The sequence below is a fragment of the Macaca thibetana genome, chromosome 1 (genome assembly GCF_024542745.1).
Source record: "Macaca thibetana thibetana isolate TM-01 chromosome 1, ASM2454274v1, whole genome shotgun sequence".
Classification (NCBI taxonomy): Eukaryota; Metazoa; Chordata; class Mammalia; order Primates; family Cercopithecidae; genus Macaca; species Macaca thibetana.
In genome coordinates this window covers 28,335,621-28,363,215 of record NC_065578.1, presented here as the reverse complement: position 1 = coordinate 28,363,215, position 27,595 = coordinate 28,335,621, and the positions used below count along the sequence as shown (strand labels likewise).

At 48.9% G+C, this 27,595-nt stretch overlaps 1 long non-coding RNA gene across 1 annotated transcript; it reads left to right on the top strand.

Moving 5' to 3' along the window:
* Positions 1-4,822: 4,822 nt before the first annotated feature.
* Positions 4,823-25,315, top strand: LOC126958564 (uncharacterized). The gene is made up of 3 exons (XR_007727229.1): positions 4,823-5,252; positions 21,299-21,441; positions 23,718-25,315. It is a non-coding gene; the product is annotated as an uncharacterized LOC126958564 (long non-coding RNA).
* Positions 25,316-27,595: the final 2,280 nt, after the last annotated feature.

Below are 27,595 nucleotides of genomic sequence, written 5' to 3'. Positions count from 1 at the left end.
GTTGCAGCAAGGCTGGAAACACCACCAGGACTGGGTCAGGCAGGACCACGAGGGCTGTGTCAAGGCCTAGCAGCTTAACAAGGGCAGGAGTAGGCCATGGGAGAGGTTGAAGCTGGGTTGTGATGCCCTTGGTATCCTGTGTTTAAAGATCCTCTGTCAGCAGTGTGCAGAGTGGGCTGGAGGAGGGACAGGAAGAGAGAAGAATATTCCAGGAAGAGGAAGCAGCTCACAGGCAGGTCAGGCTGAAGGCGTGGGAGAATACGTTCCAGAAACTGCAGGAGCAGGTAGCTGGGAGCCGTGAGGGAGGGGAAGGCGAGGGTGGGGATTTGGACAGGGCCATGCAGGCTTCATAGCTGCTGGTTCAGAGTATGGCTATTAAATGGGGAGAGATGACATGATCCCTTTTGTAAGTTCCCTTTAAACTCAGCCTTACTTTGTCCTACAGCCACCAGTGATCACAGTGTAAGGAGGCTCAGCTCCTACAGGATGGGGGAAGGGATCCAACAGATAACAGTCCCAGCACTAACCTTTCTACCTGTGTGGCCTTGAGCGGGCTTCCGAATCTCTCTGAGCCTCAGCTCTCTCCTCAAGAAATGAGGCTGAGGCTCCCTGCTCCATAGGCTTTAGAGCGGGCCTGAGGAGCTCAGGTGTGTGGCGCGGGGGTTAGTGCTACCGTCCATGTCATTATGAGTCCATTTACCTCGTAGACAAGGAGTCACCACAACATTCCAGGAAGCAGAAGGGTCAGAAGTTGTCCCTTCTATTTTCCAGATGAGAAAACTGAGGTCCAGGGAGGGGGAGTGGCTCTCCCAAAGGTGGCAGGGGGTAGGCAGTGCCCAGGAGATCGTGAGGTGTAGGATGGTGGGGTGGTTAGAGCTGGCCCTCTCTGGAGGCCCATGGACATAAGTTCCAAATCTCATCCCTGCCACTCACCAGCTGGTGCCTGACCTCTCTGGAACTCAGTCACCTCACCTTTTTTTTTTTTTTTTTTTTTTTTTTTTTTTTGAGATGGAGTCTCCCTCTGTCGCCCAGGCTGGAGCACAATGGCGTGATCGTGGCTCACCGCAACCTCTACCTCTACTTTCAAGAGATCCCCCTGCCTCAGCCTCCCAAGTAGCTGGAACTACAGATGTGCACCACTACACCCAGCTAATTTTTGTATTTTTAGTAGAAACAGGGTTTCACCATGTTGGCCAGGCTGGTCTCGAACTGTGATCTGCCTGCCTCAGCCTCCCAAAGTGCTGGGCTTACAGGCATGAGTCACCATGCCCGGCCAGTCACCTCATCTTTAAAATGGGTTTTGTGCCCTCCTGTTCCATAAGGTGTGAGGATGGACAAGATGGTGCTGGTGAGGGACTGCACCATTCCTGGCACCTTCTCTACCATGCTCGTTCAATGGTAATTGTGGTGACAGGATCTGGGACTTCCCCCAGCCTGGCATAGGGTTCACAGTGGTCGAGGCTGCACCCATGTTTGTTGGGGTGAAAACTGCTTAATAAGCTGGCAACAAGGAAGCACATCAGGAGAAGGCAGGAGGACACTGCCTGGGTAGAAATTACTCTCCCCACTCTGGGGGCAGCTGCCCTGAGCCCCTCACACTTGGGCTTCTCTTCTCCCCTTGGCTGTTGGTGGGATACACTGTCACATCTGCACAGGGATAACAATAACAATAACGATAATCCCAATCCTTGAATCTGTCCTCTCAGCAGAGCTTTGCCTGCACCAGCTGCCGCCCCGTCCATACCTCCCCAGAGAGAGGGCTGCTAAAGGCAGAGTCTTTAGGCAGGAGGTCCAACATCAACACACTGTGTGACTCTGGACAGATCCTTTCCCATTCTGGCCCTCAGTTTCCCCTTCTGCACAACACAGGTGTTGAACTACATACTCCCAGGGGTAGGAAGAGTCAGTCCATTTGAGCCATTAAGTTCTGTAAGGATGTTCTGGGAACACGCATGCATCTGCCCCCTCAGCTCCCACTGCCCCCTGACCTCATCCCCTCTCCTTTCCCCAGCACAAAGCTCTGCCCACAGTGACCTTCTGCTATTCCCCAGGGCCTTTGCACAGGCTGTTTCTCCTGTCCAGGAGTATGCTTCCCTCAGCTGTAAGCAGGGCTTGACCTTCACTTCATTCCCATCCCTGCTCAGATGTCCCCTAAAGTGTCACCAACCCCCATCTATCACTCTTTGACTCCCTAAATTGTTTTTGTCCCCTCAAAATACTCATGTTGAAGCCATAACTTCTAGTACCTCTGAATGTGACTACATTTAGAGATAGGGTCTCTAGAAAGGTGATTAAGTCAAAAATGAAGACCTAAGAGATTAGGACACACAGATATCAAAGTGTACACAAAGGAAAGACCACTTGAGGACACAGCACAAAGGTAGCTAGCCAAGGAGAGAGACTCCAAAGAAACTAACCCCGCCAGCACCTTGATCTTGGACTTCCAGCCTCCAGAACTATGAGAAAATACATTTCTGTTGTTTAAGCCACTTAGTCTGTGGTGTTGTTATGGCAGCCCTAGCAAAGTAATATGTCCCCACTATCTAGCACTGATCAGCCCCTGGCATTTGTTATATGTTCATTTGTTGTTGTCCCCTCCCTACACCATACACTAGAATGTGAGATCCATAAAGGCAGGGACTTGGCCTATTCTGTATCCCCAGACCACAGAACAGTACCTGGAACATAGTAGGTCCCCAGTAAATGAAGCAAGTGGAGCCAGACATCCATGATTTCAAGTTCTAGCCCTTTCACTCCTTCATGGTGTGACCTTGGACTGCCCCTTAACCTCTCTGAGCACACTGTATCTCATCTGTAAAATGCACCTAATAATTGTACCAAACTCAGAAAGGCTTGTAAAGTCATAGCAGACAAATGCAGGCAAACTGCCTAGCACAGTGCCTGGTGTGCAGTGTATGTTCCAAAATAAAAGATACAATTGTTGCTGTTATTGTAACAGTAGCAAGTTTGATCCTTCATTTAACCCTCTACAAACACAAGTTGACGCCTCTTCTGCTGTCTGATGCTGGAGACAGAAATCACTCTGGCCTCTGACCCAGGTATGCTCACAGGTTAGTGGAGGAGACAGACCGGGGGACGTGTGCCAAGACAGAAATAGGCCAAGCAGGGAGGGCTTCACTAAGAAGGGGATATTGGCGCTGGATCTTGAGGCACGAGTAACAGCTCACCAGATCAACGAAGAGGGGAGGGCATCTAGACAGGGAGAAGGGCAGGGGCAAAAGTAGGGACAGGTACTTCATGATGTGCATCTGGCTGATATCTGTGCCTCTGCATGGGCTGTGAGCTGAGGGCACTGGGAGCCTGGGAAGGGTTTCCAGCTGGGAGGGACCCAGCCAGCTTTGTGCTGCTGAGGAGAATTCTGGGTTAGACTGGCGGGGATGAGCTTGAGGGCAGAGAGCATGCATAGTGTGTGGAGCTGGGGCATGAGGTGGGCTTGACTAGAGGACCAAGGAGGGCACAAATGGTCAGGATGTGCCTCAGGTCAGCTGGAGAGAAGCAGTCAAGCCAATGGGCTTGATGTGGAAATGCCTGAGCTGCAGAACAAGGCTTCTTCAAACTCCCAACTAACGTTGGGGTCTCCCCACCGAGACAGAGATAGACTGGTGGGCAAGGCTTGGGGGCTAGGGGGTCAGAGAGCTGAGAAGGTCAACCAGGGCATCACCCACATAACTCACAGGGATGTCATGAGGAACATTCTCTCAACCAGAACCAGGGCAGGAAAGCTGACAGGACTAGAGAAGTTTCCTCCCACCAGACAGCCAAAGGGAAACACATTTGTTTTCAGGAGACAACGTGATTGTTCTTTGCACTGAAAAGGCATGAATAGAAAATTCCACTTTCCAAGACAGCCATTTCCTCCCCCAAGCATTAAAGGGAGCTTCTGTCCCCAGCTTATTGGTGCTTGAAATTCTACCACTGGAGCTCCATTCCTATGGCTTGAGGCTTTGCCATTTGTTAAAATGCAAACACCTTCAAATAAGTCATGTCTTCAACACAAACTTATTTTCATTAATTCAACAAATATTTATTGAGTTCTTTCTTTAAACCAGGCAGTACCCAGAGTCTGAGAACACAGAAATTAATTAAGTCTTATACAGAGCCAAACCTTCAAGGAACTGGCAGCTCTGTGTGGATAGCAGGTGGAAAGTAGAGGCGGGGATGCATTAGGAAACCTGACCATAACGGTGTTGGAAATGATGGTGGTGGGAGCGAGGTGCTGTGGGAAGGGATAGATTATTTATTTTAGGCAGAGATTATTTATTTTCAAGTTGCAAAAGGTGAAGCTTGACCTGGGATCTAAAAGATAAGGAGGGTAAAGGCTGGGGGCTGAGAATCCCAGATGGAGGGTACAGCAAGGGCAAATGAATGGAGTCATGAGCCAGTATGGGGAAGGGGGACTCCATGCCACTAAGCAGAGGGCTTGGCCATAAGGCAGGACATGGAGACAGGGCTGAAGCAGCAGGGGGAGTTCTGATTGACTGGATCATATTCATGATCTCAGGCAATGGCGATGGCGTCTATCTCAGGGCTTTGTTGCCTCCCCAGCCCCCATGTCACCACTTCCCACCAAGTACACAAACCCTCCCTCAGGGAACTACCCTGTCCTCTCAACACAAGCCCTGAATGACCCACCCTCAGCTTCAGGGCCGGATTCTGATTGGCCTAAGCCGGTCGGTCTAGCCTATCTTGCTGGGTACAGTGATTGGTTCTGGCAATGGCACATGACCCAGTTCAGACCAATGAAAGGCGAGGAGATGTTTGCTGGGGTTTCTGGGAAACAGGAGCTGTCCCTCTCTTCAGAGGGAGCTCCCGGAAGCGACTGGCTCTTTTCTGATCGCTGCAGAGTGAGGGTGTGATGGGCCAGCAAGGATGGGCAATAGTCGAGAAGGAGAGAGGAGAGATTGCCAGAGAGATGGAGCCCGAACCTGAACGCAGGATCAAAGGGCAACTGGGGAGCACTCGCTCTGGAGTTCTCAGTCGGCTGTGCCGCTGACTTACCAAATTTGCCTAAGCCCGTTTGTTGGTGTTTTCAGGTCCTAACTGATGCGGTGCCATTTTTCAAGTACAGAATTGGATAAGAGTTGGAGATAGGGAGCCGCCAGCAGGTGCAAGCACTTCTGTGGGTCCAGTCCCTTTACTTCTGATTCTGTCTCTGTGTACGCTTATCACAAGTCAGGGTCTTGCGCTGCAAAACATCTCCCGACCCCTCTTGCTGGCCTGGCACCTGCACAGTAAGTCCTGGTCGGGCAGCCGGGGTGTCAGGAACCCTGGGCTCTGTCCCAACCCTGTCTGCTGTCTGGCTGTGGGACCTGGGCTGAGTTACGCCCACTCTCTGGGCCAAATTTGTGATTCATCCACCAGCCCATAGATTGTGAACTCCCCGAGGGAAAGGGCAATGTCCAACCCATACATGTGGCCCCCAAGCCCAGGACAGGCCTGGCATACAGCAGGTGTCCATGGGGCTGTTGACCAGTGTGGGAGTGGCACCTTCCTGCTCTAACCTCCCAGGATCAGGGCCATTCATGATGCCGACAGGAACAGCTGCAATTCCTTCTGTCCACCCCAACAGCCTCCTGGAGGCCCTGGCCCGATGCTAGAGCAGCAGGAAATCTCACAGGATAAGATTTCACATGGAGGCTTTGAGGCAGAGGCCTCAGTTCGCACACAGCCTCTATCTCTGTTGAAGGTTCACTGAGCCACAATTAGACTATAGGGTGAGGAAAATCCCCCAAAGGCTCAACCCTTTACTCTCCGGCTGCAGCTGACCTGGGCAAGATTTGAAACTCTTTCCTTAGTTCACTGGTGTCTGTGGCAGGGCTGAGGGAGGAAGAGCAATGATGAGGAGCCCATGTTATGAGACAAAAATCAAAAAGAGAAATGAGGCTGGGCATAGTGGCTCACACCTGTAGTCCCAGCACTTTGGGAGGCCAAGGCAGGCAGGTCACTTAAGGTAAGGAGTTCGAGACCAGCCTGGCCAACATGGCAAAACCCTGTCTCTACTAAAAATACAAAAATTAGCCAGACATGGTGGTGAGCACCTGTAGTCCCAGCTACTCTGGAGGCTGAGGCAGGTGAATCACTTGAACCTAGGAGGCAAAGGTTGCAGTGAGCCGAGATCATGCCACTGCACTCCAGCCTGGAAGACAGAGGGAGACCCTGTCAAAAAAGGAAAGAGAGAAAGAGGAGAGAGAGAGAGAGAGAGAGAGAGAGAGAGAGAGAGCGCGAGAAGGAGGGAGGGAGGGAGGAAGGGGAGAAAACGAAAGAAAAAGAAGGAAAGAGACAGAGAAAGAAGGAAGGAAGGAAGGAAAAAAAGAAAGAAAGAAAAGAAATGGGCTGGGCATGGTGGCTCATGCCTGTAATCCCAGCACTTCGGGAGGCCGAGGCGGGAGGATCATGAGGTCAGGGGTTCAAGACCAGCCTGGCCAACATGGTGAAACCCCATCTCTACTAAAAATACAAAACTTAGCTGCACATGGTGGCAGGTGCCTGTAATCCTAGCTACTCAGGAGGCTGAGGCAGGAGAATTGTTTGAACCTGGGAGGCAGAAGTTGCAGTGAGCTGAGATTGTGCCACTGTACTTCAGCCTGGGTGACAGGGTGAGACTCTGTCTCAAAAAAAGAAAATAGCCGGGCGCGGTGGCTCAAGCCTGTAATCCCAGCACTTTGGGAGGCCGAGACGGGTGGATCACGAGGTCAGGAGATCGAGACCATCCTGGCTAACCCGGTGAAACCCCGTCTCTACTAAAAAATACAAAACACTAGCCGGGCGTGGTGGCGGGCGCCTGTAGTCCCAGCTACTCGGGAGGCTGAGGCAGGAGAATGGCGTGAACCCGGGAGGCGGAGCTTGCAGTGAGCTGAGATCCGGCCACTGTACTCCAGCCTGGACGACAGAGCTAGACTCAGTCTCAAAAAAAAAAATAAAATAAAATAAAAACCATGGGGTTCAGCTAATGTTTATTCCTTAAAACAGCAGAGCCACTCCTCTGCCCTATTGGGTGGCATGGGCTGAACCTCGGATTGCTCAGAGGACGAGGACCTGTGTGTCTGCATTCACAGGCAGGAGCAGGGAAGGCAGAGGTGGAAAGACCCACTTTCTCCCATGGGGAGAGGGTTCAGTCTAAAGAGACCTGGAGGTGGGTCAGTGGCTCAACGCGACCCTGTTGTATGTGTAGGGAGTTTGTGAGGGGACAGTAAATCTTGTGTGACATGTGAGGGTGGGCACGGATGAAAATAGAGGAGGAAAATGAGGAAGTGGTGGATGATGATCGGGAAAAGTTAAGAGCCAGAACATAAAACGCTGAATTCCAAGTCAAGGATCTTGGCCTTCACTCCCTGGGCAGTGTACCTCACACCACACACCCCAGAGGAATTTTGGCAGTGTGCCCAGAGATACATGAAGCCATAACATGGGTACAGGACATCATCCCTCTGTGTGGAAAATGCCCATTATTTTATATTTTATATTAAAACAATCATGGATATATCACAGAGGGCAAAATATGCATGGCTTTGAAATATTAGATTGGAGAATTCAAAGAACCTATGAGCCTGTGGCTGGAGTAGACGAAGCCCTGTCTGGATGCAGACCTCTCAGTAACCTGGATGTCCCCATGTCCTAATGCTATTAGCAGGAAGCTCCCAGTTTCTCCTTCCCAAACTTATCAAAATGGAACCTCAGCCTCCTCCAATACTGGGAGGGAAGAAATTGGGGGTGGTGGGGGCTGTCCATGGTGCTAAAACTGGATTAATCCATTTCCACAGATGAGCTCTGACCTTAAAGTTTCTATTCTGTCTTCACCTTCTGGAAGCTAGATGAAGGAGGGCGGCTCAGGGAGACCCCAGAAAGCTGAGCACCCCAAGGGCTAAGGAAGTAATAATCCTCAGGGCAAGGTAGGGCTGGAGAGTAGAGAGAGGACCTAGAGGAACCAGATTAGGACAATTATCATGTGTAGCATTCACAGGTCCTAGGAAAAACATTTTCTTGAGTTTGGAGACTTTCTCTGCTTCCTAAGAACCATTCAGTGTTCTTGAAGTGAGCCCTGAAAATGGTCCCTTAGGAAAATAGTTCCAGGATCTCCTCTTTGTGTGCGTGGGTGTGTATCTGTGTGTGTAGTTGCTTCTGTATGCGTGTGTGCGGCTCACTATGCATGTAATAGACTCTGTGTGTGATGATGCACAGCTCATATTAAAACAACTGGCATCTCATAATTCAATTCCTTAAGAGGAAAAACCTAGGACAAATATTTAGCTGGTATTTTATCCCAATTCAAAAATGTGTACATCCTGAGTTGTCTCATCTCCACCCACAGCCCTGTAGTCACAACCACCCAGGTAGCATCTGCTAAGAAGAGAAAGCTCCAGTCTCCATGTGCAGGGGTGGGGGTGCCTGTCTTGGTGGGGGCTGAGGGGAAAGCCTGCAAGCATTTCACAGTTCCAAGAAGATGGAAAGCCTGCAGCTCAGCACAGCCAACCTGGGCTTGCAGACATGGTCTCTAGCTAAACTTCTTGTCTGGCCCATCATGACTAAAGGGAAGGGCCCTGCACCCGTAGTGTCTATACCCATCCGTCTTGGGCTGCTCTATTCCCCAGTCTTGCTGGGCCTTACAGGCCTGGGAACATCCAGCCTTCAGACATGGTGTTGGCCAACTCAGAACCTTGGCTGCAGGCAGAGCTGGGTTGGAGTCTAGGCTCCACTACTCACCCATTGTGGGACTGAGTTCATGTTGTTTCAACTGCTGCACCTCATCTGCTGTTGACCCCAGTGAGTGCCCCAGTGTGGCTGCCACACAGTCAGTGCTCCCTCACTGTGGATCGCCCTCTCTGTCTCCCTAACAGGAGACATGACAGTCATTTGCTCATGTACATTTCTTCCTGAGTGATCTAGTGACATGAAATTGGCCTTCAGCTTCTTCTTCTTTCTTTTTTTTTTTTTTTTTTTTTGAGACAAAATCTCACTCTATTCCCCTGCCTGGAGTCCAATGGTGTGATCTCAGCTCACTACAACCTCTGCTTCCCGGGTTCAAGTGATTCTCCTGCCTCAGCCTCCTGAGTAGCTGGAATTCCAGGTGCCCACCACCACGCCTGGCTAATTTTTGTATTTTTAGTAGAGACGGGGTTTCACCATGCTGGCCAGGCTGGTCTTGAACTCCTGATCTCAGGTGATCCACCCACCTCGGCCTCCCAAAGTATTGGGATTACAGGTGTGAGCCATAGCACCGGCCTCAGCTTCTTATATATTTATCAATTTAGCCACCATTGGTACATAAACTGTTGTCCTCACAGTAAAATTTGTTAGCTACATTCCTTTGCATGTGTGATTTGGGCTTCTGTGACTCTTCAGACTTCTCTCAACTCAGACAAATCCATCTGCTCATTGTATGAACAAGCCCTCTTATCTTCCAGTGGGATGGATTTTCCAGCCTCTCCCAGAACACACACATTTGTAGATTTACAGCTCCTTTTCCCACTTCTGCTGCTGCTCTAGCTACTGCATATTGAGGACTTGCTCTTGGCCAGGCATAGTACTGAATGCTTTGCCAAGATTATCTCTAAGAAATGGACACCATTCTTATCCCCATTTTACAGATATGAAAACTGAAGTTTAGAACAGTTGAATGATTAGCCCAAAGTCCCCCAAATACTGAGTGGTGGAGCCAGTCTTTGATTTTAGATTTTTCTGATTCTAGAGCCCACAATTTCTGCTTGCATTTTGTACCACAGAATGGAAACAGTCCTCCTCCAAATGTTCCATTGTCTCCTTGTCTTTGTCCTTCTCTTCCTCCTCATCCTCTCCCGCCTCCTCCTTCTTTTCTTCTCACCCTCCTCTTCCTCCTCCCCATTCCTCTGTAAACCTCTTCTTTCTCTCTTTCTCTTCCCCAGATATTTGCCCCCAGCCCAGCACTGCCAAACCTCTGCAGCCAGGATGTTTAAGAGCTGAGATTCCATGTCACCTGCTGGGACAGCAAGGGGAATATGGCTTCAGAGACACCCCTACATTATGGGAGGAAGGCCAAGGCCTCCAGACTTACAACCCACCCTAAGGCCCCTCCCCTGGCTCAGAGCTGTGTGCCTAGAAAAAGATGCGTTGGTTTCTCCTTCACTTCTAGCAGCTCAATGGAGGGACCATCCCTGTCCTCAGCATCCCATCGCTGCAGGTATGTGGGTGACGATAACGCTGTTCCCAGGTTTACTTTCACACAGTGTGCCAAAGAGTTTTTTCTGGACCTCATGTGATCTCACAGCATCCTGGGAAGCAGAGCATTATGCCCTTTGAATGGGGAAACTCAGGTCACAGAGGAAGGTAGGAGCAGAACTAGCATCAGATCCCAGAGTCTCTCATTTCCAGGCCAGTGTCTGTAACAAAAGGGCAGGCCCAACCTGTGAGTCGGTCACGATGTCGGTTGTTTTAGTTTTTATTTCAGCACGAGTCTCACTGCCTGCTCTTCACAGCTGTGGGGGAGGGTGGGGCCAGAGCTATCTGGATTCAGTTCAGGGCTCCAGCTCTGCCACTGGCTCAATGTGTGTGACCTTGGGCACTGAGGCTCCTTTGCCTCAGTTTGCCACAGGCCTATTTTCTCATCTGTAAAATGGTCTTTCACGGGACCAGGGCACTGAGTTTGACTGCTCGGCTACCTGTGCTCAGAGCATCCCGTTCCCCAGGGGCTTCAGGGCTGGACGTGGCCTGCACGGCCACTTGGCTCCGCAGCAGCTGCTTCACTTCCTCAGCCAGGATTGTAATTCCTCCTGCTGGAAACTGGGTCCATGCGTTTGGCCTGAATAAGTTGATTTGTCGAAATTAGTATTTTCTGAGGCTGTTCACATCGGGAGCAGCAGGTAGTTCTTCCGTGTGCTTCAGAAAGCGCCCCAGAGTCCAGCTGGGACAAATCCATCCCTCCAAAGCGACATCTCCTGGAAGGCAGCACTGAATTACGTCGCATTATAACAGCATTTCACTCGGTTCCTGTGACCTTCATTTAGCCAGAGCCAGAATCTCCTGCTGAGACGCCCACTCCCCTGTCTGGAGACTTTTCCTGGCCTGCACCAGGCAGACTGCATCACAGCGGGTAGGACGGGGGTCAACGGCAGGGTGAGGCAGGGGCGGGCAGGGATAGGCCCCCTTGACAGAGAGGAGAAGGCGGGATTCAGAGGACCACATCCATGGGACAATTTGCTTCACAGGGCCAGTCACCCACCATGGGTGGCCCTGGAGACTCCTGTCCCCTTCACCCATTCCCTTTCTCACTCACTCAGCAAACATTTCTTGGCCACTGATGTGCCGGGATGACGTGCCAGGTTAAAGGGACACAGAGGTGGGGAAGAGCTTGCCTTTATCTCAGGGACTGACAGTCTGGAACAAGAGACAGAAACTCTGCGTCAAGTAACAATAACAGACATCAGGGAACGGGAGGAGGGAGCAGTTAACTCCCTCCAGGGTTAGGGGGACAGGGGTGTGTCTCAGGGTGGCTGCCGCAAAAGGTGCTCTTTTTGAAGCACATGGAAGAACCGCCTGCTGCTTCCAATGTGAGCAACCCCAGGAAATGGTAATTTCAACAGCTTGCCCTGAGTCAAGGGCCCAGTGCTGATAGTTTATCTGAGAGGGAATCCCTCTCAGATAAAATGTGGAAACAGAGCGACTAAGCCGGGAAAAGAGAAAAGTCAGTGAAGCGTGAACTAAGCAGTGGGTTACAGCGACGGCAGCTTCGGGGCTCAGTCCTGCTGGGGAGCCTCTGAGGCCTGCGTGGAAGACGTCCCAGAGTCCACTCTCATGACTCAAGGGGCAGTGGGCCCTGTTCACCGCCTCTCGAGGCATTAACTCCTCCTGTCCCCTGTACTCCTAGCTGACACCTGCCACAAAGACAAGCAAGTTCTCCAGGTGCCAGAGAAAGAGAGAAAGAGATACAGGCATTTGAGGTGGGAAGCTGTCAGCATGCTCAGAACGGTCTGTAGCCGCAGAACTCAGGGAGCCAAGGGGAGGGGGACACCAACCACATCTGTTACAGCATCTTAGGAAAGCTGACATCTGAGCTGGGTTTGAAGGTGAGTAGGAGGTTTGCAGCTGGAGTGAGCAGGGTGAGTGGCTCATCTGGGCAGTACAAACAGTATGTGGATGGGAGGGGAAGAAATGAAAGAAATGAAACAGATTGGCCCTCAACTAGAGGAGGAGAGAGTCTGTTCTGAGATAAGGTTAAGAGTCCTCTTCCCGAGTTGGCTGAGAACAGGTTCAGGAGAGAAGGGAGTATTTGAGGAAGTCAGGTCACTATTGGGAGTGAAGGAGTTGATGGTGGGACTAGGGCAGAGCTTAAGAAAGGTGGAGGATCTGAATAGTCCTTGAAGGGAAGGGAGGTCGGAGCAGATGACAGGGAGGTGGCAGAAACGATGGGTGATGCTGGAGCCCGCCGACGTTGGCAATCACCCCTTGGCGATGTTGCCAGTACTCACTGAGTGCAGTTTTCTCAGCAGCTTCCCGGCAGCTCAGGAGTTGAGAAAGCAGATGGTTGCATTGGCAAGTGGCTGGGGGTTGGTAAGGCAGGTAGGCGAGAGGAGAATGTCAGCCACCTGCAGGCACAGAATCCCTCGGGGGAGGTTTCACTGGCTTCCCAGTGCCTTCCTACCCTGGGACCTGGGAGAAGAATGGGGAACGGTTGAAAAGACCAGGGCTGGGGGTTTCAGTGCCTGGGTTCTCATCCAAGCTCTGCTGCTCCCTTTCTGTGTGACCCTGGGCAAGCCACCTCCCCTTGTGGGACTTCTCTTTCTACACCTATTAACTCAGGTCTTCTCATCCTCAGCACTACTGACATTGCAAGCCGGACAATTTCTTGTTGGGGGAAGGGGGGCTGTCCCATGCATTATAGGATATTTAGCAGCATCGCTGGCCTCTACCCACTAGATGCCAGTAGCATAACCATATTGTGGTAACCAAATGGCCCCCGGGAAGCAAAATTGCCCCCATTAAGCACTGTATTAATCAGAATAACAATAATATAATTGGAATAATAATGTAAGTGGAATAATAATGATAAGATCTATCCAGCCAGCCCACAAGAAGGGTTGTCATGAGGATCACAGAACATCATGAAAATTGAGGTGGGGAGAAAGCCTTTGCAGCTCATTACAGCAGCTTGGATGTAAGCAGACATCTGACACAAGCTCTCTTCACTTCCCCCGCCTGCAAAGGACATAGGTTAGAAGCTGAGCTGGACCTAGAACCCAGGCATCCTGATTCCCAGCTCCAGGCTTTGGCCTTTCCGCGAGGCATGCTGGGAGGATGCCACATCCTCATCTTCGCCATCTTCGCACAGAAACTGAGACTTTCCAAGACGGATCTGAAAGAGGCAGAGGTGAAGAGAAAGGCCAAGAGGAGAACAAGGGGGAGGCCAAATCTTCATCTCAAATCTGATTGAGATGCAGGCAGCAAGAAGGCCAAATGCCAGGGTGGAGAGTATGTGAACAGGGACTATTCAGGAGACAGAGACCACACCAGTAACCTGAACATGGAAAATGTAATGTAAATAACTGTTCATGAGGCCAGGCATGGTTGCTCACACCTGTAATCCCAGCACTTTGGGAGGCCGAGGCAGGCAGATCGCTTGAGGCCAGGAGTACTCCTTGAGGCCAGGAGTACGAGACCAGCCTGGCCAACATGATGAAACCCCATTTCCACCAAAAAATACAAAAATTAGCTGGGCGTGGTAGTGTGCGCCTGTGGTCCCAGCTACTCAGGAAGCTAAGGCAGAAAAATCACTTGAACTGGGGAGGTGGAGGTTACAGTAACCCAAGATCGCACCACTGCACTCCAGCCTGGACGACAGAGCGAGACTCTATGTCAAAAACAAAACAAAACAAAACAAAATATAAAAGGTTCATTAGTCAAAGGGGGTTAACTACTAACAGGGATAAAAAAAGGACTCTCGAACACAGAAACGACAAGAGAGGGGGATTTTACTACTTCTGGCAATGACTACGGGTGTGGCTGTGGTCTGTAAAAGTGGCTGCCAGTTGAGGAGAGCCTAGCCTGGGAGTGCAGCAGAGCTGATCCCTGATGGCTGCTGAGGGGAGTGCCCCTGGGTAGTTCCCACACTGAACAAAACAGAGGGAGGTCCAAAACCAGAAAAGAAATGTCATTCGGCCGGGCACAGTGGCTCATGCCTGTAATCCCAACACTTTGGGAGACTGAGGCGGGTGGATCACCTGAGGTCAGGAGTTCAAGACCAGTCTGACCAATATGATGAAACCCCGTCTCTACTAAAAATACAAAAATTAGCTGGGCGTGGTGGTGTGCTCCTGTGGTCCCAGCTACTGGGGAGGCGGAGACAGGAGAATTGCTTGAACCTGAGAGGCAGAGGTTGCAGTGAGCCAAGATCACGCCACTGCACTCCATCCTGGGCAAGAGAGAGAGACTCCATCTCAAAAAACAAAAAAACAAAAAACAAAAAAACAAAAAAAAAACCAAAAAAATACCATCCGTTTCTATTGCCTTGCAATACCCCTCCACTGCCCTCTATTGACAGAGATTAACATTGCACCAGCCTGCAAACAAATGTTTATAGGGTCCAGCTCCAGTAACACAAAGCAGGACACAGAAGGGTGGACTTGAGAAACAATAGGTGGAACCATCACAGTCCTTGCCTTTGACTAATCAGCTTCCATATATATCTTCTACACACTTTTAAACTTCCATTCACAACAAGGCAACTCTGTGTTTCCACCTAAGGAGAGCAGTTGTCCTTGTACACATAAGGAAGTTCCCACCCTTGCCTCAAAATAAGGAGATACATAGTTCCAACATCATTTACCCCTTGCTAGCTGTATGAACTACTCCTCAAAATCAGCACAGTCACACTGAATATTCTGTTTCCTAAAGGCCATATGGTAAAGTTAACCTCCAATAACTGGTACATAAATAACAATGGGGAGAACACATGGACACAACAAAGGGAACAGACACCCAGGCCTGCTTGAGGGTGGAGGCTGGGAGGAGGGTAAGGACCAAAAAAACTACCTATTGGGTACCATGCTTATTACCTGGGTGACAAAATAATCTGTACAGCAAAGCCCTGCCACACACAATTTACCCATGTAACAAACCTGCACATGTATCCCCTGAACCTGAAATAATGTTTGGAAAGAAAAATAGGCCGGGCTCAGTGGCTCACACCTGTAATCCCAGCACTTTGGGAGGCCAAGGCGGGTGGATCACAAGGTCAGGAGATCGAGACCATCCTGGCTAACACAGTGAAAGCCCATCTCTACTAAAAATACAAAAAATTAGGCAGGCATGGTGGCAGGTGCCTGTAGTCCCAGCTACTCAGGAGGCTGAGGCTGGAGAATCACTTGAACCTGGGAGGCGGAGGTTGCAGAGAGCCGAGATTGTGCCATTGCACTCCAGCCTGGGTGACAGAACAAGACTCTGTTTCAAAAAAAAAAAAAGAAAGAAAGAAAGAAAAAAGAAAAATAATAATACCAACAGAAGGAGAGAGAAGGAAACAACATAGTCATAAATGTATACACATAACAAGAAATGAGAAAATATGCAAAGCTACTCTAGTCCTCATTTCTGTAACTGACCACAAGGCCATAATTTATATCCACTACTCATTCCGAATTTCCACTACCCTCAACCAGAACCTCAGCTAGTTGGGGATTTTTTACCGGGAAGAGTGAGTCAAAACATCATTCTTGAATGATATGAGCCCTCAATTATCCTGCCTTTTTTGGATTGCTGAAGTTTCCCATTAACCTTTACAGTTGGGCATGGAAGTACTAAGAGGCACCCCCGCAGAATCCCCTGAGTTCCAGACATAGCCCACCTGTCCCCATTGTGTAGAAGCAATCAAATTTTTCCTTGGAAACCAGGATCAATCATTCCATCCAATAGAGTAACCCTTTTCATCCGCCCGTTTGATAGGTGATGTAAGGACCCCAAATGGCTAGAGGCAGTCTCATCCTTCCATTCATTGGAACCAGTGTTGTGTTCTCTGGGATTCCCCCCATCTTTGCCTTAGGAACAAAGATATCTGAGCCAGCAGAGCTCAAATTTACAAAGACAAGAAGCAAACATTCTCCAAGTGGGTGATTAAGAATAATAACGAGAGGAGCCTGTACCAGTTTTCATTTATTGCTTCTGAGTTCCAAATCCAACCCTCATGGCCTGCTTGTGAAACTAGAACATTTTCTCTTGCAAGCTGGCATGGTGTTGATTTTGTCAATAGATGGCACTGACAGGATGTTGGACACTCTGATTCCAGAGTACTTGGCTTCTTCTTGCATTCGGTGGTGTGCAGGACACTCGGTAGAGCACACCGCTGGTGATAGCAGCAGCCCTCCCATATCTGGGTTCCCAAAGGCAGGATCTATACAAGCCCCAGCTGACTTTGACTTATCTTCCCAAAAATGGTTTCCTATCCTCCCACCCCAAATACTCTGAGAAACTTCTTGGCAGCCAGTGCTCCAGCTGGCTTCCCAGCAAGTTCAACAGAAACCCTCACAGGCAGCTTCCGAATTTCATCAGCATCTCAGCAGCCGTGTCCACTAACGTTGGCCCACCATGAGACCATCTCTGGACTGAAATTCCAGTGAAATTTTCTGCCATCCAATAGGCTGCAACTGTACCTTCCTCAAGGGCCTGAATCCCTGCTGTGGAGAGGATCCTCTCTTCCTTCTAAGTTTTGGGCCTTGTACATTCTCCTTCATCTTAGTGGTATTCTTTAGAGTTCTCTTTCATTCCCCCTTAGTTAATTTCATATGTTTTCTGCATCTTGATTGAAAACTGAATGACATAGAACCACTCCCACTTCCACCCCTGATTAATGGACCCATGTTTTCTAACAATGAGGGAGGTAGCACTATACAATGGTGTCTGATCCAAAGCACATACCGCATCCTTTCAGGCAATGTCTCCCAAGTGGTGCCACACCTGAGCCTTCAGTAAGCCATTCCATCTTTTAATTAGACCATTCACTTCCAGGTGATGAGTGATGTGGTAAGACCAGTTAATTCCATGGGAATGAGCCCACTTCTGCATTTCCTCTGTTGTGAAATGAGTTCACTGGGAAGAGGCAATTCTGTGTACGATACCATGATGGTGGGTGAGACATTCTATGAGTACACAGATGGTGGCAGGGACAAAAGAATCACGGGCAGGGACATAAAATCTATCCCCAGATAATGATTCTATTTCAATAAGGAAGAATCGATGCCCCCTACATGATGGGAGAGGTACAATGAAATCAAGATGAAACCTGGTAGATGACCAGTCTATCCAGGAAATGGTGCCATATTGTGGACTCATGTTGGTCTCTTCCGTCAGAAGACTGAGCACCCAGCAGTGGCAGTGTCCAAAGAAGTCCTCAGGAAGGGGATGTTCATGTTTTTAAGCCCAGGTATCTCTTCCATCCCTGCCACTACAGTCACTTTACTCATGGGCCCACTGAACAAGCATAGGGACTGAGGAATAAAGAGGTTAACTGATCATCACAAAGCATGTCATATTGCTCACCTACTTACTGAAAGCCTCCACTGCAGTGGATGCCCTTTAGCAAACATTCACATGGGACACAAATCTTCACAGTCTATACCCATTCTGAGAAGCCCATCCACATGACTGTTCTGAAGAATTCCCCCTCATCAATCTTCCAATCCTGTTTCTTCCAAGTCTCTGACCATCCAGCCAAACCATACCATTAACAACCGCTCATAAATCAGTGCAGAGCCATACTTCTGGTCATCTCTTATTCCAGAATGGACAACCAAATATACTGCTTAAAAGATTTTCCCCCACCACTGTATTTCAAGGTCACCCTAATGGGGCTGTGATACCTCAGTCTTCTGTTTTGGGTGGTGTATCAGACAGCATCATCTGTAAACCAGGTTTGAGTTTTCATTGTTCAGCAACTGGTCATAAGGAGCTCCCCAAGAAGCCATAGGCATGATTTGAGGGGGACAAGGAAATGAAGCAGGAGTTGATGTTAAAGGAGTTTGAACTACTAATTCATACAACTTACTCACACCTTCCAGACTTGCCCAAGTGAGGTCTCTTTAATATCATTCTCATGAGATGATAGATTGCTGCCACACAAAGCGAACCTTATAGCTAGTTGTGTCAATAGAATCTTAATTAGCAATCTTAGGCTGCATGGTCACTTGATGTCCCAGTTAGGCATCCAGTCTCTACCACAGTCCAGTAGCAAGCTAGAAGCTGTTTCTTGGGGGTGGGGGCGGGGGAGTGGTGTCTGAATAAACAGGAATAGATTTACTTTAGAATCCTGAAAGTTTGCATTGTGATTCCCCTTTAGGGGCTTAACTGTGATTCCATACAGCATCCCTACCTGCTGTGGACAACTTGAGAATCACTGGATCTACTGGATCATCCACGTTGTAGAAAACCTTTTTCTGAAGCCTTAATTTGCTGCAGAACCTCCTTGACTCAAGACTGGAAACCTGATGGAGATTTTTGCTCATGAGTCAAAGTTACACACTCAAATGTGACATATGTTGCCTCTAAAATCCAAAATGCCTACCAAGTGCTATGCCTCTTTTTTAGCAGTAGGCAATGTGCAGCAACTTGACTTTCACCTTGGAGAGACATCTCAACATGTTCCAGACCACTGAACCTCAGAAACTACCGAAACGACAGACCTCTGAAATTTTGTGGGATTTATTTCCCACTCTGTCATTCACATATGTTGTACTTGCTACTTCCTGTTCATCAGGTATAATCAGCTCATCATCAATGTAGTACACCAGTGCAATGCTTTGTAGAATGTCAAAATGATCATATTATCTGTAGTCTAAATAAAAGGAGAAAGCAAGAGAAAATGACTTGGCTCTGAGGCAAGACTGTGAATGTGTACTGTCGGCCCTTCCAGGTAAAAGCAAACTGTTTTTGATGGTCCTCACTAATTGGTACAGAGAAAAATTCAGTAGATGGGTCAACAGCTACATACCAAAGTGGTATACTGAGTTGCTCCAGTAAAGATGCTCTATCTGGGGCAGCAGCTGCAACTGGAGTTAACACCTAATGAAATATACAATAATGTAGTCATTCTCCAAAACCCTTCCAACCTCTGCATAGGTCAAATAGGCAATTTGAATGGTGATGAGATAGGAATCACTACCCCTGCATATTTCAAGGCTTCATTAATCTCTGAAATTTCCCCAGGGATATGGAAGTGCTTCCAGTTTGCAATCATGGCAAAGAGAGGAAGTTCCAGAAACTTCTGTTTAGGCGCTTTCTTCCGTGATGGACCTCATTCCGTAAGTCAGAGACCCAAAATGGGGTCTCTTCCAGTGAGAGTCTGCCAATTTCACTTATACATTCAGAAACTGGGGAAATGACCAACTGAACACATTTGGGCTAAATATCTATCATCTGATGATCTAAGACTTTGAATGGTGGACCACAGTGGCATTTTGCATCCCCAGGAATTATCATAAATTCAGATTCAATGTCTAGTAATCCCCCAAAGGTCTGGGTACTTTCTTTCCCCAAATGCAGTCATTCTAGTAAGTGGCCACAGGTCCCCTTGGAGAAGGCTTTGAGGAAGTTTTTTTTAATTCTTTTTATTTCAAATGTTTTGGGGGCACAAGTAGTTTTTGGTTACATGGATAAGTTCCTTAGTGGTGATTTCTGAGATTTTAGTGCACCCATCACCCAAATAGTGCACACATACCCACTATGTAGTCTTTTATCCCTTGCACCCCCCAAACCTTCCCCCACTCAGTCCCCAAAGTCCATTATATCATTCTTGTGCCTTTGCATCCTCATAGCTTAGCTCCCACTTATAAGTGAGAACATACAATATTTGGTTTTCCATTCCTGAGTTACTTCACTTAGAATAAGGGAGGCTTGGAGGAAGATTTATGGTATATACTTATAGCACTACTGCAAGAATCTTCTTCAAAGGATCTGGCATCCTCTTAAATCAAAAGCTCTGATCTGTGAATTGCTTTAGGTCTAGAAATTGGATGAGAAACCATAACTCCAACATAGTCATTCAAGTCAGGTTTTGGGCACCAGTGCTAGAGTTTTGTTTGTTCATTTGTTTTTCTGTTATATAGATCAAGCAGTGCTTTAGTAGGCTATCTGTCCATTTCCTTTCTGGGGACAAAGTGGTCAATTAGTCACCACCAAAGATCCCTATGGGCCAAGGCATTCTAATTACAGGTACATTCCTGCTGCCCTTTATGGTACATCACCCGTATTGTCTTTGGCTATTAAGCAATCCCACTTAGCCTCTGCTGCTCCAGGAGGCTATCATACCCGTGAAATCAAGAAGTTCATAGGAATGATAGCATAATCTATGGTAATAACTGGACTATGAAGGTGAACATCCGCAGAGTTTCTTAAGGATGAAAGTTCACCTTTCAATAATATATTTCTCAGTGCCTTAGCTAAGAAGGTGTCTTCTGAGAATTTTCATGGAACATAGTTTTGGGGAGTGGTTGTGCAGGTCACACATAATAAATTCACTCCAACATCCTCTCTCCTTAAGCCTTTGGATTCCCTCTTCCACGTTATGCCATTGGACCTCTGGCATTTCAATTTCATTAAATGTAAGCCACCTTCAAGTCCAAGTTTCAGTCAACCAACTGAGTAAACCATTAGAGCCAACTTCAGCTGCACAACTTAACACATTAAATACCAAATCCACATCCATGAATTCAGAATTATTATCTTCCACCCTTAGAATCAGCTCTCATATATATTCCCTGAATTATGTAAAATCTTGCCATTAGCAAAATCTTGCCTTTCTTCTGTTGCATTGTCTCCTTCTGCATCACAGTGAGTACCTGTCCCCTTGGAGCATGCTGAGATTTGACCCTGGTTATGAATCTAGTGGTAACAAAGGGTGCTTGTGGCATCTCCTGAGGATAATGGTCATGCTGTCTCAAGGCATCTGCCCCATATGAGGTTATCACCACGTTTTCAAACAAAGGAAAACTAACCTCCCCAGATACAAGAGGGGAGGGCCTCAGGGAATCAGGATTCTCCATTTCATCTGAGTCCAACCAGATGTCCCTATTCCAAGTTTCAAGATCACATTCTTCCCTAATTTATACCCAAACTTTCACATGAAAAACTTGTGATGCTATAAATTTAACTGACATTTAAATTCTGCCACCCACACAATTAAATTTTATGTTTGGTTTTCAGCAATATCAGCCCTGTGGCTACATGAAATATGAGATTCTTTTACGGATGACATGGAAACTCTGTGGTCCTCAAACTATGATTTCAGCTGAGAATTAAATAACCTCGACTTGTCTTTTTTTTTTTCTAGTAAGTGCTCCAGTGCATGCAAGATTCATCCCACACCACAGTCCTTGCGGGCATCATTACTGGTGTAATCATGGTCAGGTGCAGGAGTCACTTGAGTTCCCAAGACACTTGCTGCAGTTGGCATTGCACCAAAATCCACCACAGGTGATAGCATCGTTATGATGCCATTATGCTGTAGATTACGAGCATCCCATTCCCACTGGCAAGGAACTCAGCATTGTGCTCAAGCCCAAAGGCACAATGAAACCTACCAAAATCTCATCTTTGCGGGTCTGTCACCTGGGACCATTCCTGCTCTCGATTCCTTATCAATTAGGATCCGGTCAGGAGACAGAGCTCACACCCATAATCTGAACATGGAAATTTTAATATAAAGAATTATTATCTAACAAAGGATAGTTAATTACTAAAAAGGGGAAAAGAACACTCTATGAGACCCAGAAGCAGCAAATGCAAAAAAGTAGCTACTGTGTCTAGGCTGAGAGAAAGTGAATAATCAAGGAATTAGGGCCTCAGAAGGTCCTCCCCCTGACACAGACCTCCTCTATGAGGGAGTGATGACCACGAGAACATGCAGCCTCCAGTGGCTAATAAACCTGCCAGGGAAAGTAAGCTGGTTCAGTCGGCGGACATGGCCGTCTTTGTGGGAACCTGATCCCACATAGGTGCAGGCTGGTGTGAAGTTTGAGTAGGGCTGGTCTATAGAATCGACGTCCAGGTGGAGAGAGTGAAGCCTGACGGTTCTTTTCTGTTATACAGAAAAGACGTTTGGAGCTGGTCCACACAGGCCACTGAGGTAATAGCACTGGGCCTTGGTTCCTGTGCTGAGGAAACAAAAATATGGAAGGAGGACCAGAACCTGGAAGGGAAGTGCCTTCCCGCTGCTATCACCTTACAGTGTCCATCTAGCGCCCTCTCCTGACAAAGCCTGATATACTTCCAGCTGGCACAAGAGAACCGTTCACAGGGTCCAGCTCCAGTATTACAAATCAGGGCAATGAAGGATGTATTTGGAGCTCAGAGACAATAAATTAATAACTGTCATGGGGGAGAGAGGCAGACATGGAAGGGAGCAAAGGGTTGATTGGGTAAGAGGCTAGAAGGGGAAGAGTTTCTATGCCTTTTTTAGGGAAAGGAGCATGCATGGGCTGGAGCCCTGGGGAGCAATCCCAGCCCTCTTCAAAGAGAGAATGCAGTCACAGAATAAACACAGCTCAAGAAAGCTACATTGTTCCACTTTCAAACCAATAGAAAATAAAATTCCTGGACAGGTTCCCTCTTCCCACTCCTGGGAGTAAGTAGGGAGTGGGTTGAGATACATTTCATTTTTCTTGAAAAGGCTTTCTCAGCTCCTGCTGACTCAGGCCACCTCCACCCTCTGTAGATTCAAGACATTAAATTGTCCAGTCGCTGGCTTTTACTGCAGGCCTACTAGATGCCCAGCCTTGAACCCTGTTTGACTGTGGGCCACAGCTAAGCCTATCTGTGGCTGTGGCTGAGCCTAGCTTGAGTGAGTGTTGAGAGGGCAGACTGGTTCGTGGACAAGAGAAACTTCCAGCAGACAATGTGTTTCAGGTTTAGATCTGCCAGTATTTCTCCAGTGATTACAAGAGCAATGGTTTGGAGTCAAGCGACATGGCTTCTAACCCTGTCTTGGCTCTTTCTAGCTGTGTAGCCTTAAGCAATTCACCTCACCTCTCTGAGCCTGTTTCCTCGTATATCAAATGGTTTTGGTAACATCTATCTCTCAGGATTTCTGGGAAGATTAGAGACAACATCCACATTAGGTATAATGCAAGGACCTGCCAAAGTAGGTACAGAGGCCCATCAGACCAAAGCTCAGACTATACCCAAGGTTTCATCAGGCTCAGAAAGCAGATACTGGCCAGGCGCGGTGGCTCACACCTGTAATCCCAGCACTTTGGGAGGCCGAGGTGGGCGGATCACAAGGTCAGGAGATCAAGACCATGGTGAAACCCCGTCTCTACTAAAAATAGAAAAAATTAGCCGGGCGCAGTGGCGGGCGCCTGTAGTCCCAGCTACTCAGGAGGCTGAGGCAGGAGAATGGCGTGAACCCGGGAGGCAGAGCTTGCAGTGAGCCGAGATTGCGCCACTGCACTCCAGCCTGGGCAACAGAGGAAGACTCCGTCTCAAAAAAAAAAAAAAAAAAAAAAAAAGAAAGCAGATACTTAGGCCAGTAGCCTGGGCACTAATGAGCAATGCCAGCCCTATTGTCTCTGAGGGACGTTGAGCCCAGTGCTCTTCAAACAGGGATGCATTAAGAGAATAAACACAGCCCAAGAAAGCCACATTATTCACTTTGAAATCAGCAGAAAATGACACTTCTGGTCAGGGTCCCTCTTCCCACCCCAAGGAGAGAGTAGGAGGTGAGCTTAGATGAGTTTCCTTTTTCTTGAAAGGAGTTCTCAGCTCCTGCGCTCCCGCTGACTCAGGCCACCCTCACTGTGAGAATTCAGCAGGCTAGGATGATCCGGCAGTGTTTCAAGCAGGCCCGCCACCTGCCAGCCCTGGGCCTGGAGAGGCTGTTGATGGTGAGGTTCAGTGGAGGTGAGCCCAGCTAGAGCAGACTTGGGAGAACAGCCTGGCTGAGGGTTGAGAGCAGCCTCTAACAGCTGGTGTGGTGCAGGCATAGACTGGCTGTTGTTGCTGAGTTTGCATGAGCACTGGCTTTGGAGTCAGTCCCAAGTTCTAGTCCAGAGACTGAATCTTTTCTGGCTCTGACATTGAGAGCTCTGCCCTCAGTTCTCTGAGCTTCGGATTTCTTGCCTGCTAAATAGGCTTGGTCATACACAACTCTCAGGATGCTGGGGAGATTAGGAACAATGTCTGTATTAGGTACAATGCACAACAGTCACTATCATGATCACCAGGACCAGCCAGGGTTGGGGTGCAAGCCCGTCAGACTAAAGTCAGCATAAAGCCACCAGCCTCAGAAACCAGATGCTTAGGCCAATGGCCTGGGGCCCCCTGAGCAATGCCAGCCCCATTGTCTGAGGCATGTTGAACCTGATGCTGTCCTACTTAGAATGAGCTCCTAGAAAGCACCTAGTTCTGCCTCCTCATGGACACATCAGGAGACTGAGGCCCAGATGTTTGCTCAGTGCCACACAGCATGGTGGTAGCTGAGCCAGCATTGGAATCCAGCCTCATGACATCAAGCCATGTGGTCATCCAAGGACTAAAAATGATGTGCTTAAGAGTATAGGCTTTGGAGCCAGACAGACCCGAGCTCCAGCCCCAGCTCTGCAACTTTCATTCATTCAACAAATACTCATTGAGTTCTTGTCATGTGCCAGGCACCATGCCCAGTGCAAGGGACACAGGAGGACAAGACCTCCATGGCCCTGGCCTCTCGCCGCTCACAGTCTGCTGGGAACAAATACCCAGTGAATGAACAAGCTCATCACCCACTGTGAGAAAGCAATAAGGGACAGACACAGGATGGGCCCTGAAAGAGACAGGGGCAGTGGGTGCTGGAGGGCCACTCAGGGTATTCAGGGAGGGCATCTCAGGAAGGGGACAATGATCTGGGGACTGGACACCAGGCAGGAGCCAGGTATGCAGGACTGGAGAAATGTGTCCATGCAAAGAGCTCAGAATGATGGGGGAACAAGAGCCTGGAGTGAGCAGGAGCGTGCAGAAGGGACGTGGACAGAGAGGGTGGAGCCAGGACATGCGGGCCTCAGAGGTCATGGTCAAGAGTGCAGAGCTCATGCACACAGCAGCAGGAGGCACTGGAGGGTTTCCGTAGGTGAGTGACGGGATCTGCCCTGTTTTTTCAAAGGATCACACTGGTTGCTGTTGTTTGTGTGACCTTGTTGTCTCTCTGACCTGGGCAAATTGCTTAAGCTCTCTGAGCCTCAGTCTCCTCATCTGTAAAATGGCGATGATCACAGTACCCACCTCACAGGTGGAACTGGAGACTGACATATGACAGTCTACAGAGGGCACTGAGCAGTGTGCATTTCAGTGCCGAATAAAGCTTTGCTTTCTCACATCCCCACATCCAAAGCCCTCATCCTCTACCAACTGGCTATTCATTGCCTGACTTGAACCTGTTGATCCTGACTATGCAATGACTCCATTATTTCTGCACTGCCCTTAAAGCCATGGGGGTGTTGAGGCCAAAGCTCATTAAACTCCTGTCCATCAGAAGTCAGCAGGGGGAGGTCCCTGGAGCCCAGGGAGAGAGAGTGGCCAGGCCCCACTCCCAATGAGGGCCTTGCAAATGGCCTTGGCATCCATCAGTGACACAGCTCCATCTCCTGGGTGCCTGGAATATATAATGCGTCCCAATCAGGGACCAGCAGAGAGGTCATAGAAGTAATCATTGCTTTCGCTGACTCCTACAGCCAGATTTATTATGGCATAAAGAACAACTTAGCTTCTGGCAGTAACAGGCAGCCGGCCTATCTGCACTTGTAGAAATCTTATTTGCTGGGGCCTGGATGGGTGGAGGTTTCTACCCACACCTGCTCAGCCAGAGCCCTGGACAGAACCCGGCTGGACCATTCATCTTCCTGTGCTCCAGGCCACCTTGTCCAAGAGGCCACCACCTCTGACACATTTCACAGCATTTGGGAAGCAGTGCTTAAGCCACAAATTCCCCATCTGGCATTGCACTGAGGGGATCCTTGGGCTGTTGACCCCAGGGAGGCCACAGAGCAGAGCAGATAAAGGCCCAGGTGTGGAGTCAGCCTAAACATGGGTTCAAGTCCCTGCTCTGCCATATGTTGGCCAGGTGACCTTGGGTGAGTAAACTCACTTCCCTGAGCCTCCGTGTCTCATCTCTAAACTGAAGGGGTAGGAATCCCCACTTTAAAGAGCTGCTGTATGGAGTAAGGAAGAGATAAAGGGTGTAGGGCACACAACACAGGAATAGGCACTAAATGAAAGGTGACCGTCACCATTTTCATTATCCAGGGGCTTCAGTATTATGGTGTGAGATGCCCTTTATTGAGGGCCAATTATGTCACTAAGGACTATGCTGGCCCTTTTAAAATATTTCGTCCCTGGACCTCACAACCAATCCTGCAGATAGGTCCTGTTATGTTTATTGCAGGGTTGTTAGGGGATTGTGCAAGGTCACCCGACTGTGGGGTGTGGAGCTGGGGGCGGGACTTGTCCTGTGGGTTCTGGAGCTGGTGCTCCTCCTAATACAGAGCTCACCTCCCCAGCTCCTCTGAGAGGCCAGATGCCCCTGGTCAGTCGGGCAGGCAAGTCCAGCCTCTCCTTCCTTCCATCCTTCGTGCCAACATTTCTAGGGCACTAGCTCCAAGACAAGCCCTTTACTGGGCAATGGACACAAGATGGCACAGAAACACTCCCTGCCCTTGAGGAGCCAGCACCGAACAGAGCAAAGGGCCGAGCCGCATCCAGACTGCTCCACATGCGTGTATCAGTGAAAGCTAACTGTGTATGTAACAAGGGATTCCAACAGACCATCTTCAGAGAAAGAACCATTTAGCATCTCTCCCAGTTCTAGGGGCTCACTGGGCAGTGTCTTCTAAGCTTAGCCATGGGGCTACACTTACCTGACAGGTCAGCTAGACTAGAAGGTCCAAGACAGCCTCACTCACAGCCTGGGAGTTGATACTGACTGTTCATGGCATGCGCTGGTTCTCCTCTGTGTGCCCTCAAATCATCCGGTAGGTGAGACAGGTTCCCTTGTATAGCAGAGTTCCAGAAGAGCGAAAGCAAAAACCGCAAGGCCTCATGAGACCTGGGACCCAGAACTCACATGCCGTCACTTCTGCCCATGCTACTGGGCAGAGCAAGTCATTTTCTATCACTGGGCCAGTACCCGTGACACACATTTGTGATCCATCACGTAAGGCTCAGAGGTCAGCTCAGAATGAGGATGAGGGGTCAGTCTGTGCCCCAGTCAAGTGTGATCCTAACTGGCCAATTAATTTTTAACTCAGATTAAAGTATGCTGAATTGTGAGGTCATTAGAATGGGTTGTATCCTCTGACCAGTGGAGAAACTGAGGCACACAGGGTCAGCCAGTGTGCAAATAGAATGAGTACATCATAGAGTCAGCCTTCATATGAAGAAACTGAGGCCCAGAAACAGGAATTCTCTTGTCCAAGGTCAGGCAGCAAGTCTGTGACAGAGCCAGGAGTGACCCAGGTCCCTACCAGCCAGCCCGCTCCTCTTCCCTCTCTACCCCATGAGGCAGCTGGAGCTGGGAATGGCCTGGGCTGGGGCAACGGGACGGTCATCCTCAGCAGGGTTGTGTCTCCTCTGCCCCCATCTCTGCCATGTTTGTAAAGTG